Here is a 23,776-nt window from a genome sequence, read left to right on the forward strand (position 1 = left end):
CGGTGGTGGCGCACACCTTTAATCCCAGCACTCGGGAGGCAGAGGCAGGCGGATCTCTGTGAGTTCGAGGCCAGCCTGGTCTAGAAGAGCTAGTTCCAGGACAGGAACAAAAAAAAAAAAAGCTACGGAGAAACCCTGTCTCGAAAATAAAAATAAACAAACAAACAAAAAAACCCCAATATTATTGAACTCCGAATCTGTACTGGATCTGGAAAACACAAGAACACTCTTCCAACCCCCACGATATTCGTTTGATCTCCAGGACCCACATGGTGGAAGGAGAATTGACTCCTGAAAGATTGTCCTTTGACACCTCTAATGTACCATGGTAGTGCACATCCATACACGTCCCCTACACAAGTAAATGAATATAGAAAGAAGCAAGCAAGCAAGAAAACAAAGCCTTATTGATGATATGGTAAAGCATCTAAGTTAATTAAATCCACCAAGTATGGAACAGGGCTTTTAAAAGTAAAACCTGAGGTGAAGGTGCCATCTGGAGTCAAAGGCTGGAAACACAGAGCATGGCTTAATTTGATTATCTTGGGTGACCAGGACCCAATGACGGTTGATTCTTTTAGGTTCATGCTGATCGCTGTTGTTTAAAACACAATTTACATGCTAAAGTAACTGGAAAGATAAGACAGATAAAAATCGGAAATTAGCTAGAACATCAGTTAGAAAAGGTGACGACGTTGTAGCTATTGACTCCCTAGGGAGGCCCAGACTGACTTTGGAGCCCATGTCTGCCACTCACCTTGTCAATGCCCTTCCTGTTCTCTTATCTCTGGATGCCCAGCCCTCCGGGGCAGTGGCTCACTGACAGTTTTGTCCACTGGCATTCACCCAGGTATGCCACGTTAAGATCTGCTTGTGGTGGGCCTGGTGGTGCGGGACTGTAATCCCAGCACTCAAGTTAAGGCAGGAGGACGAACTGAGTTCCGGGCTAGCCAGGGCTACGCGGTGAGATGTCATCTAAAAATGGCGCTTGCGGTTGCGTGTGCAAGGGTCACACAGCTGTGTCAGTGGTGTGTGAGAGAGAGATAACTTCATACATTGAGAAGGGCAGGTAATATTTGCATTCCCGTTTTATAGACGAGGAAACGGATGCCCGGAGAGGCGAGTTAGGGGCCAGATACAGATTCAAATCCGGGTCTGAATTGGAGTCACGGTCCTTTTCATTAGTATACACAGTGAAAGATGTCTTTACTGAACTTTTAACCTTATACTGCCCTAAATGTTCTGTAAAATAACCTTATAATTTCACTTTTTTCTTCAAGGAGGAATCTGATAGCAATCATTTCTACTGTATTAAGAATCTGCACCTAGAATTGCAGAGATAGAATTAAGAGCACTTGCTGCTCTTGTAGAAGATCTGGGTTCAGTTCCCAGTACCCACAGTCAGCAGCTCACAGTGCCTGCAATTCTAGTTTCAGAGGCCCAATGCTCCTTTTTGGCTCTTTTGGGCACCTTCATGCATCCAGTGTATATGCATACATACAGCCATCCACACATAAATTTAAAAAAGAACCCAAGTTGGACTTCTAGATGGCTTCCTTCAGGAAGATTTGTGTATTTATCTCTGTGCATGGTATACTAGGGATGGAGCCCAGCTCTGTACAGTTTATGTAAATGCTGTACTCCTGAACTACACCCCCAGCCCTGTAGCTTGATCTTGACTTCCAGTGGGGAGAGGATGGGCTGATATTTTAGGAGCTTCGGTTGGAAAGCGATAGAAAACCCAATTTGAATTATTTCAATAAAAAGGGCATTTATTGTCTGGAAGGGGAGGGTGACACAAATTTGGTGCCATTGTCCCCCACCTTCTCGAGCTTCCACCCACCCCTACCACGTATAGCTGGAAACATGGTCACCAACTGTCTCTAGGATCTTGGTATGTCCTGGCAGCTGGGGAAGTGATTATAGCTTCACCCGGAAAAAAAAAATCCCAGGGAAGGACTCTGGTTGGTTCACTTGAGACTTGTTTTATAGTCAGGGAACAGGAGACTGATCCAATCTTGGTACCAAGTCCAGTCTTGTTGCCAAAAGGAAGAGGGTCTGGGACTGGGCCAGGGAAGGTGATGCTTGGAGCTCTAGTGAAGTCAATGCTGCTCTGAGCTCTCATGAAGGTAGCCAGATCTGAGTCTGGTACTTTATAGCCACAGCTTTTTTGGGATCTGCGAAGTTGAAGGCACAGGTGGGAAAACTGGGCATTGTGTGGTCAAAGGAATTCCGCTGCAGTGAAATCAAGCCCCCAGGGCCCTGTGAAGAGAGCTCGGGCCAGCTCCCCAGCTGTTGGGTGCACCTCTTTCTTTGTGACGCCTGTGGCATACCTCTTTCTCCAGGCTGGATTGGGCTTTCCTGGCTGCCCTGTGCTCTGCGTGCTTTCTGAGGGTAGGGATGGGTAGGGATGGGTAGGGATGGGTAGGGATGGTTCCGTTCTCTGGGAGCATGTGCAGCAAGTCAGCCACCACTCTCCCAGGGTTTCTTAGAGGTCTCTCTTCCTCCCTTTCACCTTCCCCTCTGCCCCTATGATGGCCTCATTTGTACTGCAGGGTTAGTAGCTTCTCCGTTTGAGAATGATCCTCCCCAGCCATAGAGGGTTCACATGAGCGAAAATAAGATCGTGAAGCAGAAATCTCTGCTCACAGAAATTTCTACAAAACAAGAACCCCAAGGCATCCATTTTCGAATTCCTAACCCCACCCCTGTATCTGACACATAACATTTGTATTTTTTGTCAAACTGAATTTTCCTGCTTGGAACATATAGATAAGACCTCAGCCCTGGCCAACAGCTCAGTCATAGTCTTGGCCAGACCGCATCTGGGCTCTTAGGGCCTGAACTACTCTGTTGTCTCCCCCACCCACCTGCCATGCCCAGTCATCTCGGCCCCTCCATGCTGGCCTCTGCACTTGTTTCTGCGCCATTCTCTCCCCCCCCCCCCATCATCTCAGCGCCTCCACGCTGGCCTCCCCTCCTCACTTGCCTCTGGCACACTGTCTCTGCTCCCTTAGGCTTTCAACAACCTGTAGATGAGAACCTTCAGGACAGGGACCCTGGGCCTTCTGCAGAACTGGGCAGGAAACAGGCCATTTTTGTTGAATAAATGGATGAGCGAATGAGCATTCCCATGCTGTGGTTGTGAACCCCTCCCTTCTCCCTTGCCTGGGGTCCTTTCTGGGGGAACAGGATATGACTATCTTAGTAAGGGAGCCTGGGAAGGGGAGAGGTACTGCACAGGTGCCACTGGGGGGCGTGGTTTTCCCAGAAAAATCTGTCCAGCTCAGCCTCTACCCTGTGCCCTGCTCCTTGGGGGAAGAGTTGCTGGGCAGTGGTCTGAGGGCTTCAGCTGTGGTACTCCCATGGAGAGAGGGTACCCTTCAGGCCACATATGCTGTCCTGGCATCTAATCCTGAAGTAGACTGTGGCCTCTGTCCCCTGTAGCTGAGACTGAACCCCTTGGCCTGGTTCTGGGAGATCCTATGGAGCCCTCCTGAGTTTTCCTGTACGGCAGGACCCAAAGCTCTGCACCACATGTCCGTCCGCCTCTCTTCCCCCCTCCCCCGTCCTCACCTCTGCCTTGCTTCTTAAAACTTGCTCTAGGGGCAGGAAGGCAGGTGAGGAGCTCTAGAGCTTGGGAGTTCCTGTTCCTAGCTGTGCCTCCTCTCCTCGGTCTGACCTCCGTTTGCTCATCTGAGGTGACACACTTGCGTGTGACCAGCATGAGAGCGGGCTAAAAGAGAAGTGAGCGTCCTCAGCCCTTTCCAGATGTGAGGGGGCAGGATGGGTGGGGATGGCCTGGCTCCTCTGCATACTTTTGTTAAGGAGTCCTATCTCCCAGAGAGGGAGGAAGATAGCATTTTCCAGAGCCCAGGAAATAACCAAGTAGGTGTCCCAGTTTGACAGAATAGGTATGGCAGGGTCTTCTTGGTGCTAGCCTGCCATCTCTGCTGGGAGAGATCCTGGGACTTAGGGGCTAAGGCCAGTTAGTGGGCAGCTCTTTGGAGATGCACCTGTCCGAGGTGACATATGGTGACATGCAGTTGGCTGTGCAGCTGCCAGGGTTTTCAGTCACCGGTAGAGCAGCCAAGCCTCCTGCTTCCTAGTGAGCAGAGAGAAAGCAGCACTCTACATGGGGATCCTGTGCCACCTCTACGGGCTGCTTGGGGGTGGAGTTGTGCCTTGAGCCGGCACACAAATGCTTCTGGCTGCCAACTCGAAGGCCACAGCCAGTCTCAGTGCCTGCCAAAATAGAGATAAACATGGAGCCCTGGACCCAATATGAAAGGCAACACAAGGGACTTCCCTCTCTCCCTCCCCTTCCTCCCGGTGCACCCACCTGGTGTTTACTGCCTATCTCCTAAGTGCCAAGTGCCCCTAGGAGCTAGGAGGATGCTGGGAGAACTTGAATGGCTTTGGCTTCGTGGAGTTTGCAAACCCATGAGGGCCACCTGTGCCTCATGAGTGATGACATTGATCACCAGTGAGCTGCAGATGTTCTGGTTCTTATGTAGAACACAGAGCAGTTAGGATAGGGCTTTGTCCCAGCCTGGGGTTCAGGCAAGGTCTCCTGGGGAAGCCGTCCTTTACATAAAGAGGGTTGGGAGCTTAGAAGGGAGTGCCCTAGAGACAACGAGGGACCAGGAGAAAGTCAAAGCGGAGGGAGAGAAGCAGGCTAAAGTGAAGTGAGATGGGTTCAGCTTAGCTAGGTTCCAAGGTGGCCCAGTGACGGTACGCAGAGAATAAACATCACTGTGGATACCCACACTTCAAGGGACAGGGTTGACTTCTCACAATACCGGTCAGCCAGTGAGGTCGGCCCTGGGTCATCTGCCGTAGAGTTCACTCCGTTGTCCCAGGACAATTCTCCAGAGAAAGTAGTGGCCACGGACCCTTTAGCAGCCAGTACTCCCAGTTACTAGCTATGTCCTTCTGCAAAGTCAGGTACGTGGCGAATCCACCCAGTAAGCAGCAGAGGGCCCCTTGGTGGACACATGCAAGGGAGAAAGGAGGCCAGGCTTGGGGGAAGAGAGTGAGGAGGTCAGTGGAAGAGGCTGGCCTGGGCTGGGAGAGCCTCGGGAGGCACGGCTCAGGTATGGGGCTTTGTAAGAAAACAAGCAGGGGAAGGGGATGCATGTCCAGCTATACAATGTAAGAAATGGTGCTTTGGCCGGGCAGTGGTGGCACATGCCTTTAATCCCAGCACTCAGGAGGCAGAGGCAGGTGGATCTCTGTGAGTTCGAGGCCAGCCTGGTCTGCAAGAGCTAGCTCCTGGACAGGCTCCAAAGCTACAGAGAAACCCTGTCTTGAAAAACAAACAAAAAAAAAAAAGAAAAAAATGGTGCTTTGGAGATGTGGCAGGGGGACCCAGGTTGCTGGTGCAGTCCTGAAGGGGAGTGGGTGGGGAATATGGGCTGGGTGTGATGGGATAATTGAGTCATTTAGGACGGGGCATTTGATGGGGGTAAAGAATGGTCCTAGAACCGATGCTTGGCAGAGAGGCCAGCTAGGCAAACAGGCTAGCATAGAGATAATTCAGGACCTTAGGAGGGGATGAGACTTCAGGAAAAGAGAGGGGAGTGAGCGGAGGAGAAGGGGCTATCGGGAGCTTCTAGACTAACGGGTCAGAGAAGGACAAGGTGTCATCCAGAGAGACCGAGGAAGACCAGTTAGGAGCAGGAAGAGAACTCACAGTGTAAGACCAGGTTTCAGGAAGATGAGAAGCTGCCTAAGAGTCTCCAGGGCTGGTTTAAACAAGCAGAATCATGTATGCTGGGGCACTGAAGCCAGAGGCTGGGCGAGTGGAGGCCTGGGAAAGAGAAGCAGAGGCAGGGTCTGAGCGCTTTGAAGTTAGAGTGTCCAGGATGGACTTCACTGTATAGAATGAGAAAACTCGAACAGTATGGAGTTTAAGTTCGTCCTTGGCTACACAGCAAGATTGAGGATTGCTTGGGCTGCATGTAATCCCGTCTCAGAAAAGAAAATTGTGTGTGTATTTTAGATGGCTTTTCTTGATTTAGTCATTTAGATTTTGTATCGGCGACTTTCACGTGACTGGACCACACTATCTGGAAGAGAGGGCGAAAGAGGGGAGTTACTTTGTCTCATGGTTTCACAGGGTTTATTCCATCATAGTGGGGAAGGCATGGCATGGGAGCCTGTGATGAGGGTTACTCACTGCATGGCAGAAAGAGAGAGGGAAGTAGGGAAGGAGGGAGAGATTGAGAGAGAGACTGACAGAAACAGGGAGAGTGAGCTCAAGACAGGAGCCGTCAAAGCCCCACCTCACCTCCTAAAGGTCTCTGCACCCTCCCAGAGTAGTTCTATACCTCACCTCCTAAAGGTCTCCGCACCCTCCCAGAGTAGTTCTACCAGCTGAGGAGCATCCATTCAAAATGTGAGCTGGGGACAATTTTGATCAAGCTGGAACAGATTTCAGTCTCATCCTAAGCAGTGCACACTCCTTATAAATTTGAAAATGCAGACAAGAAAGAGGAAAAGAATTTAAATTGCTCAGAACCTCACCACTTCTGTAATATTTTGGAATATGTCATTCCAGAGATTTTCCCGTTGTTTCCCCACACTAGAGTTTGGTAGTGATTCTCCTCTTCCTGCCTTGGCAGTATATCCATAATATTCCTTCATGGAATATTCTAGAGTCTGACTTCTACAGACAGGTCTAACGCTGTGGACAGGTCAATCTGCATGTCCTGAGAACTGGGTAATAGGGCCTTCTTCAGAGCTGTGGAACTGGAATCTCCTAGCAATGCACGCATAGGTGTTAAAGTTTGAGAAGTAACATTCTAGAGCATTAGATCACTCCTGACTCTTTCTCGGACAAGACGTGGAGAGTCTTTCTGTAAATTCAGAGCAACTAGACACCCACAGGGGAACTCTGAAGGGCAGACCATCTCAGAGGAGCTTGATCTACTCACAAACTCAAGGAAAGATGGGGAGGATCCAAGAGCCTTTTTCATTTATTTTAAAATACTTCTGATTATTAGAAACAATGATGCTAGCGAGGTGCAGTGGTCCAAACACACAATTCCAGCACTGGAAGCCAGCCTGGGCTGAGACATGGGTTCGATTCCCAGCACCCACTCAGCACCTCACAACTGTCTGGAGCTCTAGTTCCAGGGGAACTTCAAACCAATGCGCAAAAAATTTAAATAAATTATAAATAACGAAAAGAGAAGGGAAAACCGAATCTTCCCACTTCTCAGGAAGAAAAATCTTTGAGGGGGAAGTGAAGGCTGCTTCTGGCTTATCGTTCCAACTTTTCCTCCCTAACACTGTCCCTGATGCCCCATGAGGATGAAATTGTACCTGCCTCTGTCTACCCTTGACGTTGGCTTGGTAAGAGCCACCACGCCATTGTCCCACTGTCCTTGCACTCTGTCCACCACAGTCAGAGTGGTCTGGAAACATCCATCGGAGAAGACCACATCACTGCCTGGTCACTCCCTTCTAGGTCCTCCCGTTTTACTCAGGCCAAGCTCCATCTCTTCCGCAGTCCACAGACCTCTGCGCACCCTGGTTACAGGCCTGGGGCCCCATCAGCATCTTATTTCATAATCTACTTGACATCATCCGTGATTAGACTCCCTCTGACTAATCCTAGTCTTTTGAACAACCCTCCCTTGACAACAGGGCAAGCCTTTTTACAAGCTCCCAGATTCTGGAGGGCTGCTTCTATACTCTTTGTAATTCCAGTTCCTTTCCCTCTTCTACTTTCTTGGGAAGGCATCCTTGCAGCCTGCTCAAGTATGTCCTCTTCTGACTTCTCAGGACTGTGTGCTCTGACCTGGTTCTGCTCTCTTGGCTTCTCCTTTCTGATTTTATTTATGTTTGCAGTGCTGGGGATGGAAGCCAGGCCTTGTCTATGCTAAGCAAGTGATCTACTCGTGGGCATCTTCAGTTCCTCCTGTCTTGTTTTGTTTTTAAACACCACATTGCAGTCTGGTCTCTGCTCTAGCTGCCTGCGCTGTGTCTGTTTTTCTGCTCCCTGCTCCAGATACGTGCGCTGTTATCAGTTTGTCCATTCTGCCCCCTGCTCTAGCTGTCCCACCTGACCCTGGTAGTCTGCACATCCAGCACAGTCAGTCAGTAATGGCAGCCAAACTGCCTGTGACTGACGGGTCTAGGGGTGGCCATGTGACTGAGGTCTGGCCAATGGGACCACCACAGCCTCTGGCTTAATGATCGGTACAGAGATGGCCATGGAGTGAGGCTGGCCCTGGTGGGAACTTGTCGTTTTGTCTTGTAAAAAGTAAGCTGGGTGCATGTCAGCCTGGGCTTCGGAGGCTTTGGAGGAGATGATGCCTGAGAAGAGTCGTGTTGGGAAGCAGCCAAGAGCCCAGGATCAAACCCATCATATTCACTTCTTAATCTTCTCAATCCAGTGAGCCCATAGGTTCCTCTTCTAAGTGTGACTACTTTGCAGTGACTGAATAGAGGCTGACACGTGTACCACCCCCACGTGCACCTTGGTGTTCACTAAGTGCACCCTCCGTCTAGAGGGCAGAGCATGCAGTGGGACCAGGACACAGTTCCCGATCTCAGCAGTTCTAAGAACAGGGACAGCAGCACTATCTTCTTGCTCAGGCGCCTTCTGGAGCAGTGGGACGGTCTCAGCCAGTGCATCATCTGAAAGCCAGTGCCAAGGGGAAGCACACAAAGTCCCTCATTCAAAATGACTGAGAGTAGCCGGGCGGTGGTGGCACACGCCTTTAATCCCAGCACTCGGGAGGCAGAGGCAGGCGGATCTCTGTGAGTTCGAGGCCAGCCTGGTCTACAAGAGCTAGTTCCAGGACAGGAACCAAAAAGGTACAAAGAAACCCTGTCTCGAAAATCAAAATGACCGAGAGTTTAGAGAGGTTTGGAGGCAGAGCACCAGGGCTGGCAAGGACATTCAAGGCCATACTGGCTACAGAGTGACTCCAAGGTTAGACCGAGCAACTTGTCTCAAAACCCAAAACCAAAAATACCCAACCGAACAACCCCCTAAAACAAAAATAAACCAAACAGACACCCTCCCCAGAAGGAAGGGGTTGGAGAGATGACAAGCAAGAATGTTTGCAGCTCTGACAGAAGACTGTAGTTCAGCTCCCAGCATCATGATGGGTAGCTCACAACCATCTGTGACTCTAGCTTCCGGGAACCTGACCTTTTGGTCTCTGTGGGCACTGGACTCACATGCACATACCCACACACTGCATAGCAAAAAATAAATGCTAAAACCTCCTTTTTAAAAAAAAAGAAAGAAAGAAAAAGTAAAAAGAGGGCTGGCGAGAGCTCAGTACACACACACACACACACACACACACACACACACACACACACACACACTGCGTGCGCTTCTCAGTTTTGGGTTGATTAGGCGTATATATGAGAAAGTTATGGTATTAACCGTTATCAAACAGGCCTAAGTGGAAGTACTTTCGGGACTGTGTGCCTTGTCCCTCTCAAATCTCGAATAAAGATTCAGGTGACTGTGGTCTTGAGGGGAGCTGAAAGGGAAGGAGTCCACTATCTTGTGGCTAAAAAGGAGGATGGCTTTGCTAGAAAGAAGAGATTGCTCAGGAACAGAAACACCTCCTGTGGGAGCCCATGGCATGAGGGGGCAGTGGGCAGGGTGCTTGGTGGGCTTCTTGTTTCCAGCTGGGAGCATGTGCGAAAGAGTTCAGTTGGTTAAAGGGATTGGGGGAAAGTGGAGGTAGGCAGAGGGCAGAGGGTACGCAGTCATGGCTCTGTGATGTGGAGCACCCCTCTGTTTACCCAGGAGCTCAGTGACCCCCAGCAAATACTGATGCAGCTGCATGCAACGATACACAGGCGGCGCCATGTAACTTCCAGCAAATTTGCTGTAAGCAATAAATGCAATGTGCCTACGGATTTTCTTTTTTATAAATCATAACAGTACGGCCGCAACCCATAAGTTCTAAAATAAATCTTTTTACATTTCATAGCTCTAAAACTAGATTGAATTTTATAATCTACAGCGTAGCGGAATCTCATTAGCAACTTATCATTTTCTGGGTACATTGTGCAATCAGCGCCACCTCACCCACAGACTGGGTGGAATGAGAATCGGAATGGTTGTCATGGCCATGTCCACTTCCAGAGATGCCACCTTCATCTTCCAGGAACAGAAGTGGTACCTTTTCCTGTGTCTTCAGATCCGGGTACAAAGTTAGGACCTAATCCAGCAGTTCTCAGCCTGTGGATTTTAACCCCTGGGGTTGAATGCCCCTTCCACGGGGATCGCTTAAGACCATTGGAAAACACAGATATTTCCATTACAATTCATAACAGTAGTAAAATTACAGTTATGAATTAGCAAGGAAAATAATTTTATGTTGGGGAGGGGTCACCATAACGTGAGGAACTGTATCAAAGGGTCGCAGCCTTAGGAAGGTTGAGGAACCACTAGTAATTTCTTCTAATTCTGATTAGGGCAAGTGGCTTGGATTGGTTGAAGAGATCTGATTTTGTTTCTGCAGGGCTGGGGCTCCAACCCAGGGCTTCACAAATGCTAGACAAATGCTCCTCCATTGAGTTCCAGACCCAGCCCTGGAAGGGATTTTGCCAAGTCAAACCCAATCCTCTCACCTGCCGATGACCTGAGAGGTTTATGGGTAAGGAATGGTCACTGTATGTACCGGAGCCACCCACCTCCTCACGGTTGCAGGGTGGGCTGCAGGAGCATGCGTGGCCCTTTACATCTTCTCTCCATCTTGCTCTCCCATCCCGCTCCGTGAGCAATTCCATCCACACGTATCCCATCCTCTGGCCTCCGAGATTAGCCCAGGGCTGAACAGACGTGATGAGATTTTGCTCTATGTGGCAGCTGCCGATTGTGCCCTGTTGCAGCCCCTTGACACCTTCCATTTGCATTCATGCTGACTCAATTTCCAGCTGCTCACCCTCAGTCTCTGCCTAAGGGCGCCCTCAGGCACCTGGAGCCGGTTCTGTCCATGCGTGTGACAGGGGAGCAGCCAGAGGAGTTGAAGAGAGTGTAGGATGCCTAGGGTCGAAAAATCTAAGAAATTCTTAGTTCAGGCCTTGGGGTTCCTCTCAATTAAAGGGGGTGGTAGTGAGCCCCTCAATTCCTCCGAGATGCATGTTCTACCTTGGGTCTCCAAGATTCTTTGTGGGGTTAGGCTATTTGTACCCACAGAGACTGTAAACGCTATGCCACTCCTTGCTGGCACCAGACCCTCTCTGGCCCACCCCTTCATCCTGCTGGTGCTCTGTCATCATTTCCCAGGGGGGTGCACTGCTTCATTTCGAGGCTTTGACTCAGGACTTCCAGAGGGGAGCTCTGACAAAGACATGGGCCCCCCTTTTGTTGTCTGTGGTTATGTGATTACCTCCTCTCATTAGCTGTCAGGAGTAAACTCTTGGGGGAACAGAGCCAGAGGTGGCAGGTGGTGGGATTTGGACGCTCTCTAAGGACCACACACCTCTGCTCAGATGCTCAATAGAGTCCTCATCGCTGTGCACCTGTGCTTTTTCTTCTGCAGCCACCATTCCCACCCCTCCAGAAATCCCATTGTTCACAGCTACTCAGCGTGCTCGCAGCTTCTGAGCCTCAGCCAGCCAGCCTCCCTTGGGGTTCTCTGTTTTAGAAGTTGTTCAGCTGCGTATGGGATGTAAAAGAAGAGAAAGAGCTCGTGGATGTAAGTGTGATTGGCTGTGGGTGTCGGAGACATGTGTTTGGGTTTATGCTTCTTGGCTCGACTCATTTCTCAGGTGCGGCCTTGTCTACAGAGAGCGCGTGTAGGAGTCTAAAGAGGACTGGGGCCTCCTTTCTCTCTCATCTCCTCCAGATCTTGTGCTGTCCGCCTCTCTCTGTCTCACCTCTCTGCGTCCTCCTCTTCCTTTTTGTCTCTTTCCTCTGCTTCTTCAGAATCTATCAGAATCATCACTTCAAATGTTCTGACCCCCATTCAAGTTCTCGGCAAAGAACCGGATGGGTTCTGCTCGACTTCCAATAGCTGAACTTCTCTTAAGCCAGGTCCAACCTCTTACCCAGTCAGCTGTGGCCTTGGTGCTCTGGCAGGTGTCTGGGCAGCAGGTCCAGTGAGCTAGCCTCAACATCTCTTATCTAATTCCCGTTGCTCATTGCAGATGGGTGCTCTGTGAGCTAGCTGGCTGGCAGCTTCAGGATGGGAAAGATGACAACAAGGGAGGTAATAAGAACCAAGAGCGATGGAGCACCCCTTTACATCCATGTGACCTCTTTGGGAATGAAGTTCTCTGGCATATAACCAATGCTCCGATATTAAGTACACTCTATTTTTGATCCTCGTGGCAAGTCTACAGTCATTAAGATGTATCTGAACACGTGTGAACACTGAAGAAAGCAACCCACTCGTCCTAGGAATGGTCTAGGATTTGAATCAAGAAGTGCAATGTACCCTGTCTCGAAAAACCAAAAAAAAAAAAAAAAAAAAAAAAAAAAGTAAGAAGTGCAATCTAGAACAGAGTGCCTCATCACTACCGGTCCCTGCCTGGCATGACCCAACTTACCTTCTGGGACAGGAAACTCCCAGTGTCTTCCCTGTGGCTATAGAGAGACAAACCTGGTGCACTGGCTGTCCAAGTGCTAGGATGCCAGGTGGGAGATTTCCCTCCTGCTCCCAGGTCATCGTTGTTCTCACCCCGCCCCCCTTCTATCTTGGCAGCCCCAGCGCAGCTGGAGGCCACCCCTGGGAACTACCAGCGACTTTATGATGTGCAGATGGTGTTTCCGCCGAGCCCCTTGCTTTTCATGTCAGTGGCCTCTGGGAGCTGCGCCAGCCCAGATGTCCCTGATCGTGAGAAAGCCTCCCCTGGCCACGCTGGCATAAGATGCCAGGGATGAGGCCCCAGGCCAGCTCCTCCGGCTTGGTTCTCGAGTGAGAAGACTTGGCTGGAAGCCAGAGGGAAGTGGTCCTGGGTCACCTGTGTCTAGCGTGTGACTGAGGATGGTACATCTCTCTGAGCTCACGCAGATGCTGCACACCCAGCTTCTCCGAGGGATGCGGATGGATGGCTTTTCCCCATACTTGCTAACCTGACTGTGTCACGTTATCTATGAGTACAGGCCACCTCCTCCATCACAGGAGTCTTCTTGTGATAGGAGCAGTTCTACCCCATGGTCAGAGACTGGGCCAGCCTCAGAAACAGTCTTCCCCACCAAGTCAGAAGTTAGCACCATCAGAGATGAAACTGCTGCCTGCTGTCAGACGAGAGCTTTCTTCTGTTAAATCAGTGGTTTCCTTCCTTCCTTCTTTGCTTCCTTCTTTCCTTCCTTCCTTTCTTTCTTCCCTCTTCCCTTCCTTACTTTAAGAAACATTTCAGCTTTGGGTTTAATCAAAACAAGAGCTTCTGTTTCATTTTTTTAAAAATGTTATACTGGAGATTGAACCCAGGGCCTTCTGCATGCTAGCTAGGCAAATGGTTTATTCGTGACCTACAGTCCCAGCCCGAGGATCGTCAGGTTTCAAGACTGAGAATGATGTGCCTGTATCTTCTACCTGCCTTCTATGGATGAACTGAGCATCCTCTCCAGCAGATCAGGAGCTCCCAAAGAGTGGATGGCGGTCCCTCTCTGTCTTCTCCAGAGTGTTCAGATGAGGCTCTGCTCCCGAAGGATGCTGTTTTGGATTGGATATGAAATATACTCACAAAGACTTATGGTTAAAGGCTTGGTTCCCCAGTTGCTGCTGATGCTGAGAGGTGCTTGGGTTGTTCACAGCTGCCTGGGAAATGGGGCCTGGTTAGAGGAAGTGGGGCATTGGGGCATGTCTCTGAAGGGTGTGTCTTGTCCCTGGACCATCTCCTGCTCTCTGCTTCCTGTCTGCCCTCAGATTTGCAGTTGTCCACTATGGCCTTCTGCTGTGATAGTCTACTGAGTCTAATATCCATGGAGCCAACCATGAATCAGAAGTTCTGAAACTGAGCAAAACAAACGTTTTTCTCCCCTCAGGCCTCAAAGGGATTTTGTCACAGCAATGCAAACTGAAAAATAGATGCTTAGCTCAGGGAGAAGTTTGCTGACCATTCCAGAGGGTGAAAGGTTCAGTTCTGAACACCTACTGTGTGCTCCCATACAGAAATGTGTGTCTGCCTGTCCTCAGATGTTAGGCACAGGAAAGATGCCTAAAGGATACCTTACTCACTGGGAACCAGAGAGACCCTCATCTGCTTCCAAAGCAAATCCTGGTCACAGGCCCTGGAGACGACTTATTTATCTCATATTTCCTTGCTCCGGCCTGTCACACTACCAGGGATTGTAAAGACCCCCTTGGGAATCATGGGGATGTAGGGACAGTTCCAGTCAAAGCAGGTGCTGCGGCTACAGGAGAAAGAACCAGCTAAGGGATCACTGGGCACTAGGACGTAGCCTATACTGTCTCCTGCTGTGCAACCCAGCTTGTGGCTGGGAACTCAGACCCCAGAGCTCTGTGGGAGCTCAGGCTGGATGGTCGCCTGGAGAAGTGACTGCCTGACTGAGGGAAAACCGGGGTCCTGTCTTTAAGGTACTCACGTTCTACCAAGGAAGGAATGGAGTTCACATTCCTGGAGTCCCACTGTGTGTACGGTACCGTCTCAGGCTCTTTTAAATATACTACCTTATTTATTGATGGGTACGAATGCTTTATCTGCATGTTTGTCTGTGTACCGTGTGTTCCTGGTGCCCACAGAGTCCAGGAAAGGGCATGGGGTCTCCTGTAACTTGAGTTAGAGACAGTTGTGGGCTACAGTGTGAGTGTGGGAACTGAACCTAGGTCCTCTGCAAGAGCAGGCAGAGCTCTCTGCTCACAGAGCCTTCTTCCCTGCCCCAAACTGGAGATTTATTTAATCTCCAATAACAACCCCAGGAAGATAAATTTTATCATCTTCACTCACAAACAAGGAAAGTAGGGACCAGAGGGGCAAAGCGACCTGCTCAAATGTCACAGCTGATAGATAGACACCTGGTCTAAAGTTTTCTGACTTCCGGACATGCATACTCTTTCTGGAAAAATAGTCTAATCTTTATTTCAGGGGCACGCAAGACAGACGGAGAGGTGGTGTGTGGGCTGAGGGAGAAGGAAACTCAGAAGGGCTTCAGGGGAGTGGTTATTAGGCATAGGTTTTAAAGGGTGAGTAGGAGTTCATCAGACCATGAGGATATGGAAGCCAGCAGAGGAGGGTGGATTATGTATTTGGAAGGTTCCCTGAAGGAACTGGCAGGCTGGGAGCCGCTTCTGCCTGTGCTCTCCAGCCATGCTGTCCCTCAGGGGAGATGACTCTCTTCTCACTGTGGGAGGAAACAGATAGGACCCTAATCTCATGCCAGGAAATGTGCTGTGAGCCTCTCCCCACACCCTATGCCAAGCCAGCTGTGCTTCTGAGAGGAAGGAAGGGTGGTGTGGGCCACCTGTGATGAGAAGCTTCCTCTGGAGGGGGTAAGAGGGTGGGGAGCCCTGCCACTCAGGCGGTGCTTCTGGTCAGAGTGGGGAGGCAAAGAAAAACGGGTGGGCAAGAATGTGGTGATATTTTGTTTGCGATCCAACAAATACAGCTTGTCTGTAGATCAGAGTGCAGAGCTAAGCCACTAGTTAGCCACAGAGGCTAGGGAGTGGGGGCACACACCTTTAATCCCAGCACTTGGGAGAAGGAGGCAGATGGATCTCTGTGAGTTCAAGGCCACCCTGGGCTAGTGAGATTGAATCTGTCTAAAAGAGAAACAGAGCTCATACAAAGGTGATTCCAACACTTGGGATCCCACACCCTTAATCCCAGCACCAGGGAGGTGGAGACAGGAGGGATATGGCTGGGTAGAAAGAGGAATATAAGGCAAGAGGAAACAGGGGCTTAGTGCAGTCTGAGGATTCCTAGAGACAGAGTGGCCCCTTCGGTCTGAGCACTGATAGAGGTAAGCACTCTCTAGTGTCTGACTGTTCTGCTTCTCTGATCTGTCAACTTTCACCCCCTAATATCTGACTCTGGGCTTTTATTATTAAGAACAATTAGAATCCGTGCTACAGGCAAGTTGTCGCTAGGGCCTGTGTGTGACTAGGACTGGTGTCTCTGTTTTGAATGCAGAAGCGCCTCACCACCGCCTCCTGCTGGTGCAGTTCCCTCGGCGTGTCTTTTTAGTGCTAGGTCTCTGAGGACAGACAGGCATCTTTTGCCTGTGTGGGAGTGTGCAGTAGGTCTTCAGTAGATCATTGGAGGTTGAGCAGTGGTCAGGTTTTGTGAATTGACAATTTTGCTAAAATTTGGCAGACTGCAATTCATTTTCCCATCGAGTTCATCAGCATCTGCCTGAACCCCAGGTTTGAGGGGACCCATAAGAAGGACTAGGGGCCTCCAGACCCTCACCTTTTACGTTGTGCATGTATTTGGCTAGTAAAGTCTTAAAATATAGCCAGAAATTGAGTCAGGTGTTCCACATGGAGACGGACAAATCAGCTGAGGTAGGCAGGTGGGGGGACGGGAGTGCTCCCCAGACACCACCTGAGTCCCTTAAGTAGTGCTTAAGGAGCCCTGCTTCTTCCCATTCCAACCCTTGCATTTTCTCACTAGGAGAAATTGCACGGGTGGCGGATATGTGGATGGCGGCCCCGAACTCCTTGGCCTGAAGCTCAGTGCAGGAGGGGCTATTTAGCTGGCTTTTCTGCTGCCGTCTCCAGACTGCTGTCCAAGACAGTTTTTTGTTTGTTTGTTTTTGAAACAGGGTCTTATGTAGTCCAGGCTAGCTGTGTAGCTGACCCTTGAACTCTCCATTCTTCCACCTGTGAAGGGCTGGGCTCACAGGTGTCAACCACCACACTAGCTCCAAGATGGGGACCTTAGGCTGTACACCTAACGCAGTATAAAACCTGATCGAGACAGCACCTTCTCCTTTGAAGGAGCCGGAGCTAAGGCACACAGGAAATGGAATTCTAGCCATAGTGGGTGTGAATGAAGGCCAGTGGGACCTCTGCAGGACCTTTGCCGGGCTCAGTTGGCCGTGAGACTCTCTGTGGGACCCAGCAAATAGGCTTCTGCCCGGCCAGGATCATCCCTGACAAGAGCGCCATGGCATTGCTAACAGGCTGTTAGCTGCAACCGGGGCAGAGGCCTTCCGTGTCTTGCCACTCCCCACCTGCTCAGGACATCCCTGCATCAGCTTCCTGCCTGGGCTCGACTTCAGCTGGCATCAGGTGCCTCTCCTGAGGGGACCGCAGGTGAGGAGGAATCACAGTGAGCGGGCTTCTAGATTCAGTTATTGAGTGATTCAGTTCAAAGCCACCTCGGGGGACCATCAGTCCGTCCCTCAGCCCCCACCAGTTACAGCCAGTCCGCTTGTCAAACTTCAGCCCGGAAGGCTCCATCCACTCCAGTCAGGCCTGCCCGAGATTACCTAGGTGTTCTGGTGACTTCTGAAGGCCTCGCATGAAAGATAACGCCCAAATCAACAAATCTGCCATTGTGGCTTTGAAGAGACTGTTTCAATCACTTTATTTTGTCTTTATGTCAGGTTTGCCAGATGGCGCGGGTCTTTCTGAGGTCCTGTTCCGAGGGGGCGCAGGCAGAGCTGGTGCAGCTTCAAAGCTCTTTTTTAATCTTTAGCAACATCACAGCGGCGGGAAACTGCCTCGGCTCCCTCAAGTCTCTCCCACAAAAGAGGCGCGGCCCAGGCTCTAATGAAAGCCAGATAAAGGGATGGCTGGAATCAGAAACAGAGGGAAAAAGAGCAGTCGTTAGTCTTTCTTGTAGCTGTTTCAAAAGAAATTCTAAGACAAATTATGGCTTTGGGTGTTTTTCTAAAGGACTGAAGCAGGGAGAGGCGCTGGGGGAGGAAGCTTTGACCCCTCAGCACCCTTCCCCTGGCATGAAAGGCAGGGGAGACTGAAGAAAGGCCGGAATACAACAATAAACTTTCTGCGTGTGTGCGTGGGGATGAAAGGCGCGTGGCATAATTAGGGGCGCGGGCTTGGGGCGGGCGGCCGGCCTTACCTTGCCGCCAGCGCTATTAATGAAGAAGCTGTCTCCTTTCTTCTCTGGAAGGGGCGCCTTTGGTTTTCGGGAACAGGGTGGGGTACCAGGCAACGTGACTGACATTGGATGCGGGCTAGGAATAATGTGCCTTGTGCCTCTCTGCCACAGAAGGGCCCGAGTGCCCCCAGGGGACTGCCAATACCCTGTCACAGGTGAGTTGGATGCAGATGTGTTAAGGTTTCCAGGCCCTTGGCTAGAGGCCCTGGGCAGAACTGTCTGACCTGCAATCCCGCCCTCCATCTTGTTGTTGGGAAGGAGGAGAAGAGGAGGAAAAGCCATTAGTTTTAGTTACTGTTTGTCTATCTGGGTTATGTAATGTTCTTTTTTTGGGGGGGGGGTGGTAAGATCTTATTTATTTATTTAACATGTGTGGGCGTTTTGTTTGCATGCATGCCTGTATACCACTTGCATGCAGTACCTGGAATAGACCAGAAGAGGGTGTCAAATCCCCTGGGGTTGGAGTTATAAAAGGTTGTGAGCCACTACGTGGGCACAATGAATCAAAGCTAGGTCGTCTGCAAGAGCAGCCCATGCTTTTAACACCTGAGCTATCTCTCCAGCTCCTGATACAGTAATGTCTGAAAACCAAAATGGCAGGCCGGAGAAACCTAAGAAAGCTCAGGGTCTCTCCTCTTGTGGATTCCTCCCACTTCACTGAAGTCATGGGAATTCCTATGGATAGTTGTCAGGTACTTGGCAAGGATTTGAGGGGACCAGAAAGCTAAGGTTTGATGGCAGACAGGCAAGAGAGGTGACACTTGACAGGAGGGGGCTTCCTGGGGAAGTCAGATGGACAAGATGGTCCCTGAGCATGGTTGTCAGGGCTCTACTGATCGGGGAAATAGGTGAGGGCCACCAATTCCGGGGCTGAGGCTTGCCTCCCACAAGGCTGTAGTCTGGATACTCAGACTGGGGCTCCAGCTGGGAAAGGGTTAATCAAGGTCAGTCAGCTGGTCAGGGAGAAAGAAAGAACCCTGCTGGAGGATCAGATGCTGGGGTGGGGAACTTTGGTGTAAATTGTGGTCAGAGGAAGGGTTATATCCCGTGGGAGAGGTAGATGGAGGGATCTGGCACCCTCCCCCACTTGTCAATTTGCAGGGTCCCGGGGCGCATCGCCTGTTCCCATGATTTAACTCTTTAGGTACCTCATCTCTGTGTGCACCCATGACTGAATGGGGGGCTGTGGAGCTGAGAAGTAGAGGACCCCATGGGGACTGAAGAAGTGAGGCCACCTAGTGGACAGGAGCTGGGAGACTAGGGCTGGGTTCACATCAGGTCCTTTCCCTTGGGGCGGAGGACAGAGCTGGCTGCCCTAGCCAGTCTGCCACAGCTCTAGGCTGTTAGAGCAGAGGAGACTTCAGGCAGGAGGCTGTGACCATGCGGGGAGGCAGATTGTTGCTGCTCTGCTGCCTATCCAGGGCTCATGGGCCTGATCAAGCAGTCCTCGCAGGCGCTACCGTGCAGCAGGAAGCTCGGGTTCTGCCGATGCCTCCTGAGGTTCGAATCCCGGCTCCTCGGCTTCTCATCTGGGAACCTTGAACAAATGAATTGCCCTTCCTTTGTGCCTCGCTTTCCTCATCCACGAAAAGGGATGCTTCCTTAGCGGTTGCCATGGGAATACGCGACTATCTGGGACAGGTATCCAACAGCCAGAGCTGCTTTGATTGTGGTCAGGGGTGTGCCCGGCGGAGCTTTCAGCCTGCAATGTTAGCCAGAACAGGGCTGACAGCCCACCTAAGAGTCTACCCTCAGGCCAGGCTTGAGTGTCGGGAGGGTCCTCTGGCAACACACGGCCATGTTATGAACTTCCTGCCGTTCTAATGTGGGGCTAAGGCTACTGTAACCATGTGACCCTATTCCTTAGCCCACAGTGATTGGCTCAGGAAGATCTGTGGACCATGCCAAGTGAATCCTCCCAGAATTTTGGTGCCAGAGTATTAGAAGAGATGTAGTTCCAAGCTGGTGTGGGGTTGCACGCCTGTCTCCCCAGCAGTCACTGCAGCCAAGAGCATCGGGAGTTCAAGGTCTGTCTGGTCTACGGAGACGGGTGCCACCTTCTCCAGCAGGAACAAATGAGGCCATTGTCTTCTATGAAAGCAGAAAGAGGATGGGGGAGGGGTGAGGAATGAACCAGTGGGGAGGCAGCCATGCCTTGGTTCATGCCCTTGGCAGATCCAAACACCTTTGTCTTGAAGAGGCTCCGGTTGAAATGCTTGCAGTTCGGAGGGTCCTGATCTACGTGGAGACTGGCTCGAGGCCTGAGGATGCTTGCACTGATGCTCTCAATGCTTCCCTACCTAGGAATCACAGTCTCAGGTGAATTGCACTCGAGAGTGGCCTCAGCCATGGGACCCGCCATACTGACGTGTGCTTGGTGTGGCTAGGGTAGTCACTGCATTGAGCTGGTTTATGGGGAATGGATAATGGAGAGGGAGAGCATTCTCAGAAAATGGTGGAACTCTGGCTAAAGATGCCTTCCAAGGGGAGAGACTAGAGAAGCCGTGTAGAGGAATAGTAGCCAGTATTGTTTAGCTGAAATGCCAGCCCGCTGAGTGACGGATAGGTGAATTGGGCAGATGGGTAATGGCAGTACCAGGGCATAAATCTACTGAGTTTCTTGTACCTTGGGTTTTATGGGCTGGACAATGGGTGCCATGGAGGTATCTTTATTATTATTATTTTTTATGTGTATGTGTGTGCGTGTATGATGTGTATGAGTGTGTAGAGGTCAGAGAACCATGGAGTCGGTTCTCTCCTTCCATCTCTGTGTGGGTTTTGAGGACCAAATCCAGGTTGCCAAGCCTGTGCCAGAAACACCTTTACCTACCGGATCATCTCTCAAGGCCAACTTAGTTTGGTTTCAGAGCTGAAGTGAGTCAGGGCTCTTTAGAAGATGTTTAAGATGGGAATGCTGATGTGCAGAACAGGTCAAGTCTTGGTGGTGGGCTTTGAATGGTGGTCTTGGTTGGAGATGGAACCCCAGGAGCTTGTTGTATGTTCATCGAACTTGCTTTTGGGGGGAATCACTCCATTTTCCTTGATGAGCCCCCTCCTTCCACCTCGGTCCACGTGGTTTGTTTTGTGGGACTGGCTCCACACCTACAGAGTCTGGCTTCTGACCATAAAATGAGCTACTTGTAGATCCTCCCTTCCAGCTCAGTGCTTGTTGTAGTGATGGCAATGTGGACGCTTGGACCATGACCGTCAGGTCGGCTGTTTGTGTTAGGTGAGCTATAGAAAATGAATTTTATGCCGGGCGGTGGTGGCACACGCCTTTAATCCCAGCACTCGGGAGGCAGAGGCAGGAGGATCTTTGTGAGTTCGAGGCCAGCCTGGTCTACAAGAGCTAGTTCCAGGACAGGCACCAAAAACTACAGAGAAACCTTGTCTCGAAAATCCAAAAAAACAAAAAAAAAAAAAGAAAGAAAATGAATTTTATGTTCTAGTGGGCATGGGGCCGACAGGAAGTGAGGCTGGGACCTCTGGGACCCTTGCAAGGCACAATCGAGTCTACAGATGAAAACTGGTAGATGAGAGGTGAGACCAAGGCCCGAGGCCCCTGCTGGAACTCCTGAGTTAGGCCTCTCCCTGGGCAGTTCAGGCACCTGAGGCAACGACTCTGAATTGAGCTTTCTGTAGTTTGCTATTAAGAATCCTGAGACTCACGAGGTCATGGGGGAAGAGGAGGTCACAGCCATAAGGGGAAAGGGAGAGCCACAGTCGAAAGAAAGTCTAAGCCTGAGTATCTAAAAGGATTATTTTGCTGGCAGGCATGAGGCTTATGGGAGAAACCATTCTTACCGTAAGTGTGGACTTAACCAGAATCTCATAGCTAGATTCGCCAGTGGTGGCTGTTCCCCATTGTCAGGAGAAAAGCAAATTCCAGGAGACTATGTTGGTCCTGAGGACTTGAGTAGTAGCAAACTCCATCCGGGCTAAATTTCTGACGGAGCCATCCCCCCAACCCTCAGGTCTGGTCGTTTTAATCAGGTTTTGTGATTTCTAGAACTCCACCAGACCAGTGTTCATCCCTTCTGAGGATGACAACAGGTGTAAATCAAAGATTATCACCGAAGGTGCCAGGCAGAGTGGTGGACTGGGAAGTGGGTGGGAACTGGGAATATGTGAGGGAGGGATGAGGGCCAGGGGACAGATTGGTGGGAAAAGAGGTTAGAGAATAGGGTGAGGACAATCTTGGCTTCTGGGACATCACCCTGGTTGGGTAGTCGCCCTCAGGGGCTGACTCTGAGCAAGGATTTTAATGTAACTAATTAATTAATTTTGATTTTTGTGGTGCCAGGGCTTGAACCTAGTATCTTGTGTATTTTTGGCACAACTCTTCAACTGATCTATATTCCCAGTCCTACATTCGCTTTAAATAGAAATATATTTATTTTATTACTTCTATTTGTGAGTGTGCATGTGTGTGTATTCATGTGTGCATGGACATGTATGTGCAGTGCCTGTGGAGGCTGGAAGAAGGCATTGGGTCCTCCAGAGCTGGGGTGACAGGTGGTTGTGAGCTGCCTGGTTTGGGTGCTGGGAGCTGACCTCAGGGCCTCTGCAAAAGCAAGCAACAAGTCCTAATTACGGACCATCTTCCCAGCCCCCTGTCTTTTACTTTTAGTCTGAGGGTCTCACTAATTTATACACCTTGGCCTCAGACTCATTCTGTAGCCCAGGAAGGCCTTGAACTTGTGACCCTCCTGCCTCAGCCTTCCAAATACCCAGGATTTCAGGCCTGCACCATCAGATCCTCTACAATTTGGTAGATAATGCCAGGCAACAGTGATAAGAGATTAGGAAAATGAACAGACATGTGCTTTCTCATTTTCTTTTTATTTATTTATTTATTAAAGATTTCTGTCTCTTCCCCACCACCGCCTCCCATATCCCTCCCCCTCCCCCAATCAACTCCCCCTCTCTCATCAGCTCAAAGAGCAGGCCGGGTTCCCTGCCCTGTGGGGAGTCCAAGGACCTCCCACCTCCTTCCAGGTCTAGTAAGGTGAACATCCAAACAGCCTAGGCTCCCACAAAAACAGCACGTGCAGTAGGATCAAAACCCAGTGCCATTGTTCTTGACTTCTCAGCAGTCCTTATTGTCCGCTATGTTCAGCGAGTCCGGTTTTATCCATGCTTTTTCAGACCCAGTCCAGCTGGCCTTGGTGAGTTCCCGAAAGAACATCCCCATTGTCTCAGTGTCATGATGACTATGTTGCTACCATGTTTGATTTTAAGCTACTGGTGTAGGCTTGCTGAATGAAGAATTAGGAGAAAGGTGGGACATGCCAGTCTGTTTTCTGTGGCTATAACAGAATATTCAAGGCAAGGTACTTTAGAATGCAAAAATTGGTTTAGTTTACAGTTTTGGAGATTGAAGTGTCAACCTCAAGTGGGCCCCGTGTTTGGAATCTGGTGAGGGCCTCAGATAGGTGACAATTGAATGGCAGGAGAGTGTGACAAGGAATACAGGGAGCTTCAAGGGTCAGGTTTGGTCTTAACACATGTGTGTGTGCGTGTGCATGTGTACACATGTACATGTGTGTACATTGATGTCTGCAAGCCGGAGGCTGAAGCTGGTGTATTCTAATATTGCTTTCCATCTTAGCTTTTGAGATAAAGTTTACACTAAACCTGGAGCTTGGCATTTCAGTTAAATTTGCTGGTCAGCAAGTCCCAGGAATCCCCCTGTTTCTGTGACTTCAGTTACAGGTGTGTGCTGGGGTGTGGACTTGGGTTCTCATGCTTGCAC

The 23,776-nt window shown here is 50.3% G+C and overlaps 1 long non-coding RNA gene across 3 annotated transcripts in view; it reads left to right on the forward strand.

Annotated features, from left to right (window-relative positions):
* The first annotated feature begins 3,834 nt into the window (after window positions 1–3,834).
* LOC142852929 (uncharacterized) overlaps window positions 3,835–23,776 on the forward strand; it is a 110,740-nt gene continuing 90,798 nt past the window's right edge. For 2 of the 3 annotated variants that reach the window (XR_012911025.1, XR_012911027.1), the window contains exon 1: window positions 3,835–3,888. This is a non-coding gene — a long non-coding RNA (uncharacterized LOC142852929). Of the gene's footprint in view, window positions 3,889–15,528; window positions 15,914–23,776 lie in introns of those variants that run through there. The other variant, XR_012911026.1, reaches the window with a different exon arrangement.

Source organism: Microtus pennsylvanicus, chromosome 6 (assembly GCF_037038515.1).
Source record: "Microtus pennsylvanicus isolate mMicPen1 chromosome 6, mMicPen1.hap1, whole genome shotgun sequence".
Lineage (NCBI taxonomy): Eukaryota > Metazoa > Chordata > Mammalia > Rodentia > Cricetidae > Microtus > Microtus pennsylvanicus.